The sequence below is a fragment of the Leopardus geoffroyi genome, chromosome C1 (genome assembly GCF_018350155.1).
Source record: "Leopardus geoffroyi isolate Oge1 chromosome C1, O.geoffroyi_Oge1_pat1.0, whole genome shotgun sequence".
NCBI lineage: Eukaryota > Metazoa > Chordata > Mammalia > Carnivora > Felidae > Leopardus > Leopardus geoffroyi.
In genome coordinates, this window is record NC_059328.1 from 132,497,150 (window position 1) to 132,508,544 (window position 11,395).

At 34.8% G+C, this 11,395-nt stretch overlaps 1 protein-coding gene across 4 annotated transcripts in view; it reads right to left on the reverse strand.

Moving 5' to 3' along the window:
- LRP1B (LDL receptor related protein 1B) overlaps positions 1-11,395 on the reverse strand; it is a 1,910,230-nt gene that overhangs the window by 824,527 nt on the left and 1,074,308 nt on the right. The gene's annotated exons all lie outside the window — the stretch shown is intronic.

The following is an 11,395-nucleotide window of genomic DNA, read 5'->3' on the forward strand; positions in this document are numbered from 1 at the left end:
CAGGGCACGTGAGCTATCAGGCTTTATCTTCAACCTGCTTTTCAAATTGCCTAGTAATGTCTGTTTCCTATAAAAGCTATTATGTGGAGCTCAATGATGCTATGAGTGGTAGAGAATAGCAAACCTGGAATGGAATTAAGCAGATGGAAAAGCAAATGTGGTGTTTGTAGCACTGGAAATAAAACACAAATAACCACCCCTCCAAAAAACCAATCCCAAATTCTCCCAAATATTCCCAAATCGCAAAATTTCATAAAGCAAATGCAGGCTATTTCTCATTTTCTCTTTATTTTAAAGAAGAGTCTAAAGAGCAGTGTTGACCTCCAAGATAAAACAAAAAAAAAACAAAAAAAAAAAAAAAAAAGAAAAGAAAAATAGTAATAATCCTTCCATGAAGCACTAACAGTGTCTATCAAAGGTTTAAATACCTCCAACACTTCAGTGTCTAATATTTGATTAGTATTCACTATGTTTAGTAAACACAAATCAATTTCAGTTAACCTGACAATATTTTAACAAGATTACCTACTCAGGAGACTAAATTACATTTGTAAATAGAAGACAATTTTGCCTGGGCTTAAATACAATCTCAAGAATAATCTGATTTACAGTGACTGAGCAATATTAAGATTACCTAGAGTATAGAATATTTGATTTTACCAACTTGGTGAATTAGTGTTTAGTTACTTTTCTCAACATCATTGCTTCATCTAACAGTATGAGGTATATTTCAAGCTAAAAACTATTATTTAAACTTTAATTTGGCTCTTTCTCCTGAGGAGGTTTTGACTAATTTTTAAACATTAATGCACACTCTTCTGTAATAGTGTAGGCCAGATTTTATTAGTAGTATATACTTCCCCAAATGTTCTTAAAAATTGATTTATCACACTAAGTTAAAAATTATTTTTCAAGAGACATTCTATTCAGATGAAGAACTTTTCTACTCTAGTAAAGAATAAATAAAAAGGCATAAGGTCCTGTGTTTTATTATCATACGTAATGCTCAAACTTCTACTCCTATGCTCTTAACCGCTCTCTCTCTTTTCCTGCTTCTATCTTTCATCTTCTCTTTCTTCTCTTTAAGTCAATTTGTTCACAGCTATACCAACTTAAACTACTATAAGGAGTACATAGCTTTCCTATTTCTTACTGTAGAACACTGCCCACTATTCCTGTTATATCAAGCTGTCTTTTTCATCTCATACAAAAATGACTCTCCTTTTCTACTTTCCTTTTATGATGGGTCCATTTTATGGAGAAGAGATGCTTGTGTATGGGTAGATTAGCTTCAGGCACAGAGAGTTGGAGGCTCTGGCACACTATGGATGATATGATATGTATACACCATGCACAGATAGTAATATAAAGCAGATGATTGTACCAACTACACAGTGTTGAAGAGAAAAAATGAGTCCAGAGTTAGAGACTTCTTGGAAGTTATCTCGTGTTGGCTTAAATTACATGTGATCCCAAAGGGAAAGGAGAGAAGTATGCCAAGACCAGAACTGTGGAGGTATGCTATCAGAGAAAACAAATAAAAATAAAAATAAAAAAATAAATATCAGAGGCTATGGTCAAAAAGATCACACAGACTTTCATAGAAGTCTAAAGGAGAAAAGTTCTAGGATAAAGGATTGCAGTGGCTGGCTGGGCCAATCACAAAAGTGAAAAAAATAATAATAATAAGGGTTAAAAAAATGTCATTGAATTTGGTATTTGTTAAAATATTAGTAATTTTTTGATTCTTCTCCCAGTTTAGTTATGGAGAAAGAGTGAATCAGCTGATGATGGGTCAGTAAAATGTAATTTATTTTTCCAAGAAGATTTTCAGTGATACTGACCAACTGTGGCAGGAATGATGCAACTGAGTCTCATATTTATTCCAGGTCATAATAAAAGTGGTTGAGGTAACTAAATTTCAGCCAAAATATGGGGGGGGGAAATATAAAAAATATGATTATCAAAATTCTACTGTTTTAATGAGGAGTAAAACCAAAGGAACAGGAGGACGTATGGTATGTGCAAAAGAAACAGTAAAGAATTTGCCTTATATCCCCAACACAGAGAAAAACAAAAACAAAAACAAAACAAAACAAAAATAGTACCCAATGGAGACATGAAAGATGCTTACACTAAACCAAACCTTCTCAGACTTCAGAATACTGACTATGATGAGCTCTGTTTACTTGTAAGTGAAGGATAATAGCACTAACATCACAAAACTGCAAGCAGTAAATACCCATAGTCACAGGATTATATATTTTTTGTTTGTTTGCTTGTTTTAGTAATGTTTAACTTTAGTTTAAAATCTACTGTTGGGGCACCTGGGTGGCTCAGTCGGTAAAGTGGCCAACTTCGTTTCAGGTAAGGATCTCACAGTTCCTGGGTTCCAGCCCTGCTTTGGGCTCTGTGCTGACAGCTCAGAGCCTGGAGCCTGCTTCAGATTCTGTGTCTACCTCTCCTTCCGCCTCTCCCCAGCTCACACTCTGTCTCCCTCTCTCTCAAGAATAAATAAAAAATGTTAAAAAAAATTTATACCTACTACTATTACAGAGAAAAGCTTCATTCTCAGGACATTCTTTAATTGAGGCATAGTTGTATTATAATTGATAAACAAAAGCTAAAGTTTGTTTCTAAAATCTATCTAAATTTCATTTGTTATATCAGTGTAGCTAGGTTAAAAAATCACTCTTTTCTTTCCGATGAAAATATCTGTCCAAATCTTAGAAAAAGTAAATAGTGCTTTGTGAACACCATGATCTCACTGATTACCTGTGAGATAGAAGGGGCAGATTATATTACAGAGGAAACAAGTTCAAAGTCCACATGATTATTCACTATCAGAGCCTTAACATGAATGTTTGTCATGCCTTTATTTTTTAACTCATTATTGTAACATAATTTGAAATTTAAAGAAAAAATATAGGAATAGTAGCATGAAGACCTATATCCTTCAGTTAGATTCATCAGTTCACCTTTCGTCCCTCTGGCCATTTCTAATACTGTCTAGTACCTTCTGACAGTACATTGCAAACATTGTGACCCATTACACCTAAATACTTTAGCCTGTACCTCCTAAGCACAAGGACATTCTCATGCATAACCATAGTACACCCATCAAAATAAATACTTTTAGCACTGATAAAATATACAGTTCTTATTCAAATTTTGCCTGTTGACTAACAACATTCTATATAGTAAACTTTCCTTTTCTTCTGATGAGGATCTAACCCACCATCATTTGTTGCATTGAACCATCTTTTATCTCTAGACTCTTAATTCTGAACAGTTTTTCAACCTTCCTTTGTTGTTCACAATGTTACCATTTCTGAAGGGTAAACGAGTTGTTTTAAAGAAATCTTTATGCTAAGTTTGCATGATTTTTCTTGAAACTATATCATGTCATGCCATTTGAACTGAAATGCAATACTTTTATACTTTCTTCTTACTGCCCCTGGGTTTAGAGACCATGGGTAAATCCATACCCTAGAAACTCCATAGAAAGGAACACAGATGGTAGTTTGGAATCTCTTAATTCCATTTTATTCAGTATTTTCTGAACACGTAACTCTCTTTAACTTCCAGGGCTCTCAGTTCCCCTTTCCATATCTTCTCCTACCAGGAACCAAGTATCTTATGCTGCTTAAACTACAGCAAAGCTCCCAGTATAGTACTATGTCTGTTTAACTCATGGTGGATACTAGGGACCATTCTAAAATCTGTCCTATGCTCAATTCCCTCAGGATTACAATATTGACATTTCTTCTCTCTCTGTTCATTTATGTGACATCAATTGCTTTTTATTGTCTAACATTCTCAATAGCAATTGAGATTGCTATTCTCTTGTTCTTCACTTATTTTTTGAATGAGTCTATTTGATCCCCACTAAAAAATATTTAAATTAAAATAAAACAATACTCCTACTACTGTCTGTATTTCTATGCCATGTTTCACGATTAGTTCATAAAGGATATATTTATTTCCTATTTTCAATTATTCATCCAGGTCATTATTCCTATGATTCAGCATCTTTAGTAAATAAAGACTTTTTCATTTTGGCTTCCTTATCTCATCAGATATGGGAAACTGAGTTTACCTAACATTTTTGTTGATTATATGAGTAGTCCTGTTTTACTATAGATATATAAGTTTTATACCATTGGAGATAGTAAGAAACTTTGAGCATTGTTGGTAAACTTGCCTGACATAAATCAAAAGTCTCAAAGGGAGCCCTCACAGACAGTGATAGAGTACTGTGCTTATAGAGTTATGGCTCCAATCATCCCTACACTTTAAAGCAAAGCAATTGTTACAAGTCCTGGCATCTTAAAACATGTATTTTATTTTCTTTAGCTGATAAAAATAAGTCTTACTTTTGCCAGTGATATACATGCTAAATGATGCTTCTGTAGTTTTATTCTTTGTCCAAACGGACAAAGGGGAATTTAAACACATTAGAGTCCTATCCACATCTTTCAACTACATGGTCAGCCTTGGTTTTATGTCACATTCTTACCCCTAACATTTGGTTATAGCATAATGATAGAATTTAGAAATTTTCAGAGTTCTCACAATGAAATTACCTACTATTCATTTCAACTGCTTAAAAATAAGTTTACATGGCGAGATTTGGGTTAGGGAGTAAGGGTGAGGGGAGTAAGACATAAAACTAGTGGGCCATATATTACCAGATCAAAAAAAAAAAATCACTGTTATGATTAGGACCTAGCAAACCATCCACATTTGTTAATCATGTGTTAAAGTAGGTAACTGCATTTCTTTACATTTTAGAAAAATAATATGTATTTTCTTTGGCAAGAATTACATTAGGAACTTCATTTTTCAGCCTTGTTTTTAAAATAATTGTTATTCAAATAGCATCAATAGCAATACAGCTTTTTCCTTCTATTGTGTATACAAATATTGAACAAGAAAGCACTTTTCCACATTATATAGAGTAATTAAAGTACATTCAGAACCAAAGTAGGAATATTAAATATTTAGCATTGCAATTCTAAAACGCAATCGTAAATCTGAAAGAGTAATGAGTCTTTGGAGTAAGAGGTTTAAATTCAAATTCTATTAGCTTCTGCTACTTAAGGGATGTGGATGATAAACAAACTATTTTCTCTGCCTAGCCAAGACTGTTCAAGACAGTTATTTATTGATTTTTACTTGTTGAGGTTTTTGCTTTCATTGTTTGAAAAATCTCTCTCAAACTTAGTTTTTAGTTCATACATAAACACACAGAAATTAAACTTGACATATAGACTCCTGCTCTGAGCTGGCTACTCTGTATTCTGGAAACATTCCCACTAATGATTCTCCCAGAAGTGTACATGTATTAGACATGTCAGTCAATGTGGCTGGCCCATTCAACACCCTTATTCACCTAAACCTGTTCCACCCAGTTAGTGTTCCTGAGAGACAGCCTTATGTGACAATAGCATCCTTCTCTTTCCTGTTTACAGATAATTAGACCAATGAGGAAAATGTGATATAAATGAAAACAAACCATAGGCTGAGCTGAATCACCAAAATCCTTTCTCTCCATATTCTAAATCAAAATTTAGTTGGAAGCTGTGCTAACATGGGTAAGAGGAACAGGTGGTGACAGGGATGGGGGCAGTACGAGAGGAGGAATACTAGAACATGTACACAGAAGTGGGCAAGAGATGAGACACGGAACTGGGATGAAAGGACCCATGTAATTCTTGAGTGAGGAATTTGCCAGACCCCATAAAGCCTATATTTACTTCTTGCTGTTAGTTGTGTAAACACCTAAGATTTTCCATATCATCTCAGGAAATCTCTATACATTTGAGCTAGCTTCAGTGGGTTTCTTTACATGGAAGCTAAAGTGCCATGAGAAACTACATTGTTTAATATTCTGTTTTAAGATTCAGATAATTCTTGTTCTGAAGTAACTGAACAAATAAAAATCATACCACTTTAGAAGGCATTTTACGTTGAAATGTTAACTCTAAATAAAATAATCAATGGGAGAAGATATTGGCAAGTGATATATGTGTTAAGGGGTTAATATCCAAAATATCTAAAGAACTTATATACTCAACACCAAAAAGAAATAGTCTGATAAAAAAAAATGGACAGAGAACCTCAATAGATATTTTCCCAAAGAAGACATATAGATAGCCAACAGACACATGAAAAGACGCTTAATATCATCAATCGTCAAGGAAATGCAAATTATAATTACAATGAGATACCACTTCACACCAATTTGAATGGCTAAAATTAAAAAGACAAGAAATAACAAGTGTTGGAGAGAATGTGGAAAAAAGGGAACACTTGTGTACTGTTGGTGGGAATGTCAACTGGTGTAACCATGGTAGAAAACAGTACGGAAATTCCTGAGAAACTTAAAAATAAAGACGCCATATGATCCAGTAATTCCACTATTGGGTATTTGAGAAGATATGTGCACCCCTACATTTATTGCCGCACTATTTACAATAGTAAAGATACGAAAACAACCCCAGTGTCCATCAATAGATGAATCAATAAAGATGTGGTATACATAGACACATACACACACACACACACTGGAACATTACTCAGCCTTAAAAATGATGAGAGTTTCCCACTTCTAACAACAAGGATGGACCTAGAGGGTATTATGATAGGTGTAGTAAGTCAGAGAAAGACAAAAACCATGCGATTTCACTTATAAATGGAATCTAAAACAAAAACAAACTCTCCAATACAAAGAACAAATTGATGGTTGTAGGAGGGGAGGAAAATGGGGATGAGTGAAATAAATCAAAGGGATTAAGAGGTATAAACTTCCACCAAGAAAATAAGTCACTAAGATAAAAAGTGTAACACAGGAAATATGATCAATAATATGCTGTGTATGGTAATAGAGACTATACCTATTGTGGTGAATATTTCATAATGTATAGAATTGTTGAATCACTATGTTGCACACCTGAAACTAATATAACATTGTATGTTAATTACGAATAAAGAAAGCAATCATTTTATAATTGTCACATGTAATCCTCAAGTAACTCCCATCTTGGCACTGGATCACATTAAAAAATTATATCAATCTTGCATAAATCTTGCAATCTCCAATGAAAAGACAAAGAAGGATACTAGCAAAGAGCACCTTTAAAAAAAGTCATCTTTCATTTTTTTTAAACTGAATATATTATTCAAGTCATAGATTTCCAAATGTCCTTCCCTAATTTCAGCTGGCTAAACTCACTTACAAACTCAAATACAGCCTACCTCAAACTGTACCTCACCCCAATACTGCCTTGAACTCATCTTTATTATTTTTACCTAATAATAAAAAAGTAATAAATCTTAGTGTTTTAGGCTTTTCTTCTGTTTTGCATTTTCCATACTCTGAGAGTCAGAATTCAATTCAGCAAGTAATAAACTTGCCATTGTAAAAAGAGAGCAGTTTAAAAAAAGTAGAGAAACACCAAGATTTGCACATTTTTTAATTATTCTTTTTATCTTTGTCACATAGGTATTTCATCACTGCTTAACATAGATTGGGACACTGTGGAGAAAAAACACCTAATCATCTTTTTCTGGATTGTTAATGCCTGAGGGGAAAGTTTTGGCCCTAATAGCAAAAGAAAAGTTGATCCAACTTGACTTGCTTATGATCCATCACTTCCTCTATTCTCCAAGAAAAGAACCACTTGGTTTCTGTTCATTCTTTCATTCCTCCTATCCATGACTCCACTTAACTTCAACTGCCAGATATAACTGCCTGAAAGATAGTGACACACTTGGTTTCACAATTTGACTAGCCGATAGCCCTTATTCTCAGACTGTAATTGGAACCCTTATAACTCATCTTTAAGACAAAATCTTTCAACATTGTTACCCTTGTTTATGCAGGTCTCTACTTAAAGTGCAGTACAGCGTAACTTCTTATCCAATAATAACAACCTCCTCTCTTCTTACTGAAACCTATCTGATCTGAGACTTCTACTCCATGACCATGAATTTCCCAATATTCTAAGACCATCCTCTTAATGTTCTTTCCAACTCTTTACCTTTTCTGAAACGTAACATCTCCTGAGGTCATCTTTTCCCAGCAGTCATTGAAAACATGGGCTCCTAACAAGAACCTCAGGGGTAGATATAAAATCAGTGCCCTCCTCAATATTCATTCTAGATTATTATTTTCCTCTTATAACATCCCCTACTTTTTTGAGGGTATCGCAAATAGCGCCCATCTTCAAAGAATCATCTGCCAACCTTCTGATTTTCTTAGATCATTATTTTTATTTAAGATTCAACATCTAGCTTTCTTTCTGACTGCTTGAAACTGGGGAAGTCAGTAACTCCAATATCTGCAGGACAATGGACCCACAGCTTTCTCCCTTGCTTTCTTGACCTCTCTGCATATGCACTTATATTTCCAGTACACTTCAACCACAAATTTCCATGCTAAATAGTATGTTATTTGTCATCACCAGAAATTATACTTGTATCAAAAGAGATTCCCCCCCCACACACACACACACACAAGCATCTTATTCTTCCATCTGACTGTATGTTTACTATCTGTATTGCTAAGGTAATCTCATTGCAATAACTTTTTGACTCCATTGAGACCTTGTCCCCATGACCTTCTCCATTCTCTATCAACCAACCTTCAGCTTTTATTTCTCTTTTCTTCTCCACTGTCCACAGCTTTCTAATTCACTCCACTCCACCCTCAAGTGATGATCTTGCCTCTTACTGAATACAAAAGTGAGAACACATCAAAAGCACCCCATTTATTTTCTTATAATCCCACCTAAAACCCATCTACATCTACTTCAATTCTTCTCCACCTTCTCCTTTTATAGTACAGAAGGAAGCACCCTCACTTCTTTTAGAGCAGTACAAAGCAAAACTCCATACTCATCCCATCTCCTCTGTAACTCGTCTTCAATAATTCCCACTTCTTTCTACATTTTCAACCTCTCCTTTTCCAAGTCTTACCTTCAACGTATGAACTTGCTCTACTATTTACCATCCTGAAACAAATCTTAACCTCAAAACACCCTCCATTTCTAGCCCTTTCTCTCCATGTTTCATTTGCATCCAATATTCTCCAAAGAATTTGTTCATACAAGCTGACTTTATTTTTCCCCTCAATCACTCTTTATACCAAACTGATAAATACTCCACCCTACACCATGCCACTTTTTTTTCTCCTAACTTACAGAGATTGGCAACTACTTACATGTGGCTAAACCTTTCTCAGTCCTCATTTCACTAACCTCTCTGTAGCATCAGACCAAGTAAATCCCTTCCTTCCTTTTGATTATTATTTTTTCCTCTTTGCCTTCTTTTGGTATTCTTCCTACCTGACTGCTTTTTCTCAGCTACGTTTTCCACCTCCTTTTTCTGTATCATGCCCAGAATATTAAAACTGGACTTTCCCAGGATCAGCCATAGAATCTCTAAATTTTCTCTTGAAATATCTTTAAAGTTTCCATGACTTTCATTAATATTACATTAACTTGCTTTAAACAAAATTTTTTAACATTTGTTTATTTTTGAGAGAGAGAGAGACAGAGTGAGAACAGGGAAGAGGCAGAGACAGACGGAGACTCAGAATCCGAAGCAGGCTCCAGGCTGTCAGTACAGGGCTTGATGCAGGGCTTGAACTCATGAATTGCGAGATCATGACCTGAGCTGATGTCGGACGCTTAACCGACGGCGACCCATGTGCGCCTACAGTAACTTTCTTACATTCATTCTAACCTGTCTTCTGAGATTATAACTCATAAATACAGTTACATTTTTAATATTTGTGTTTAAATTCTTTTAGGCATCTCAAATATAATATATCTAGTACTACATTGTTTTTTCTTGCCAAATTTATCCCTTCTGTTTTCTCCTCTTTGGCAAATAGGGTCACTTTCTGCCCAATGACTCATTCTAGAAAACAGGCATTCACCCTCTCTAACTTCTACCTTATATCCTTTACATCTAATTCATCACCATATCCTGCCACTTCTAGCTTAAAACCATATCTCAAATTCATATATTTATTTCTTTCTCTGTTTCTCTTTCCTAAACCAAGTCACCATCATCTTTTGCCTGGGAACTCCTATCTCATCTCTTTTTCTTGTTCCTTTTAAACTACTCTGCTCATAGTTGCCAATGGGATCTTATTAAAATAAAAAGGGGATTATGTATTATAAAACCCTCCAACAGATGATAATTGCCAACAATGCCAACAATGGTAAGCACGATCTAGTCTCTGCCTATCTACCCAGCTTTATCTACTGGTATACTTCCCTACTTCTAATACCTTGGCCATCTAGTGGTATCCTTCTGTACTTCGAATACTTTGGCCATTTTCCAATTCCTTAAACAATCCATGTGTTTTCCTCCGTTCTTGCTCTTCTTATATCCAGTCCCCCAGTCTGAAAAGTAATTTCTGCCATGGTATCTGAATCTTGGCTTTAATTTTCAACATAACTGTCAATTCCTGTGGAAAATCTTTCCTACTTTTCCAATATGTTAGTTCTCTCTGATATAAAATATACAGAATGACATGAGATTATAAGATTCTTCTTTATTTTACTTGAATGAAAGATACAGACACACACACACACAATACGCTTAAGATCTGTTCATTATGTAGACTATAATCTCCAAAAGAACATAAGAAGATATATCTGCTTTATTCAGTATTGCATGCTCAGGACTTACTCATGTATCTGCCATTCATTAGTGGTCTTTCCAGTTCCCTTCCCTTCCCTACTCTCTCCCTCTACCTGCCCCCAACACACACACAAAGGCTCTGGACTGACTTCCTAAGATTGGATAATAAAATCTAAATCAGACTTGAAATTAGGTTCAAGGGTGAAAATATGGATAAGGCTATTCTACCATAGGAAAATAAATTAATGTTCCTAATTATCCAGCACAGCTCATTGGAACTCTTCTTTGGATCCAAATCATTAGCTAATGATAAATTATTGCTTTGTTTTAGTTTGATTGCACTGTGTTCCCTTTCAAGAATTGTAGGGATTAGTGACTAGTTCATGGTAAGATATGGTTTTCCTGTGCCTGGCCAATTTTCATTTTTATTGGCATCTCCTCAACATTCCTTTGTATTAAACTATAGTTACCAGATTATAACACTTGGTTGTATTTCTAAGGGAGTCAGACAACCTACATGTAGTATCCAGCAAAAGATTGCTACTTTGTTTACCTTAAAGTAGGAAGTTAATATAATCAACATTAATATAATTTTAAGAGTATTGTCACCTATGAGTAGGATGGTTTGAAAGTATTAGTAGTCTACATAAAGAGATATTAGTTTGGTAGTTATGCACTAGTACAGGAGCTGAAAATGGAAAAAAAAAAGGCAGTTCAGAAATATTTTGGGTCTTAG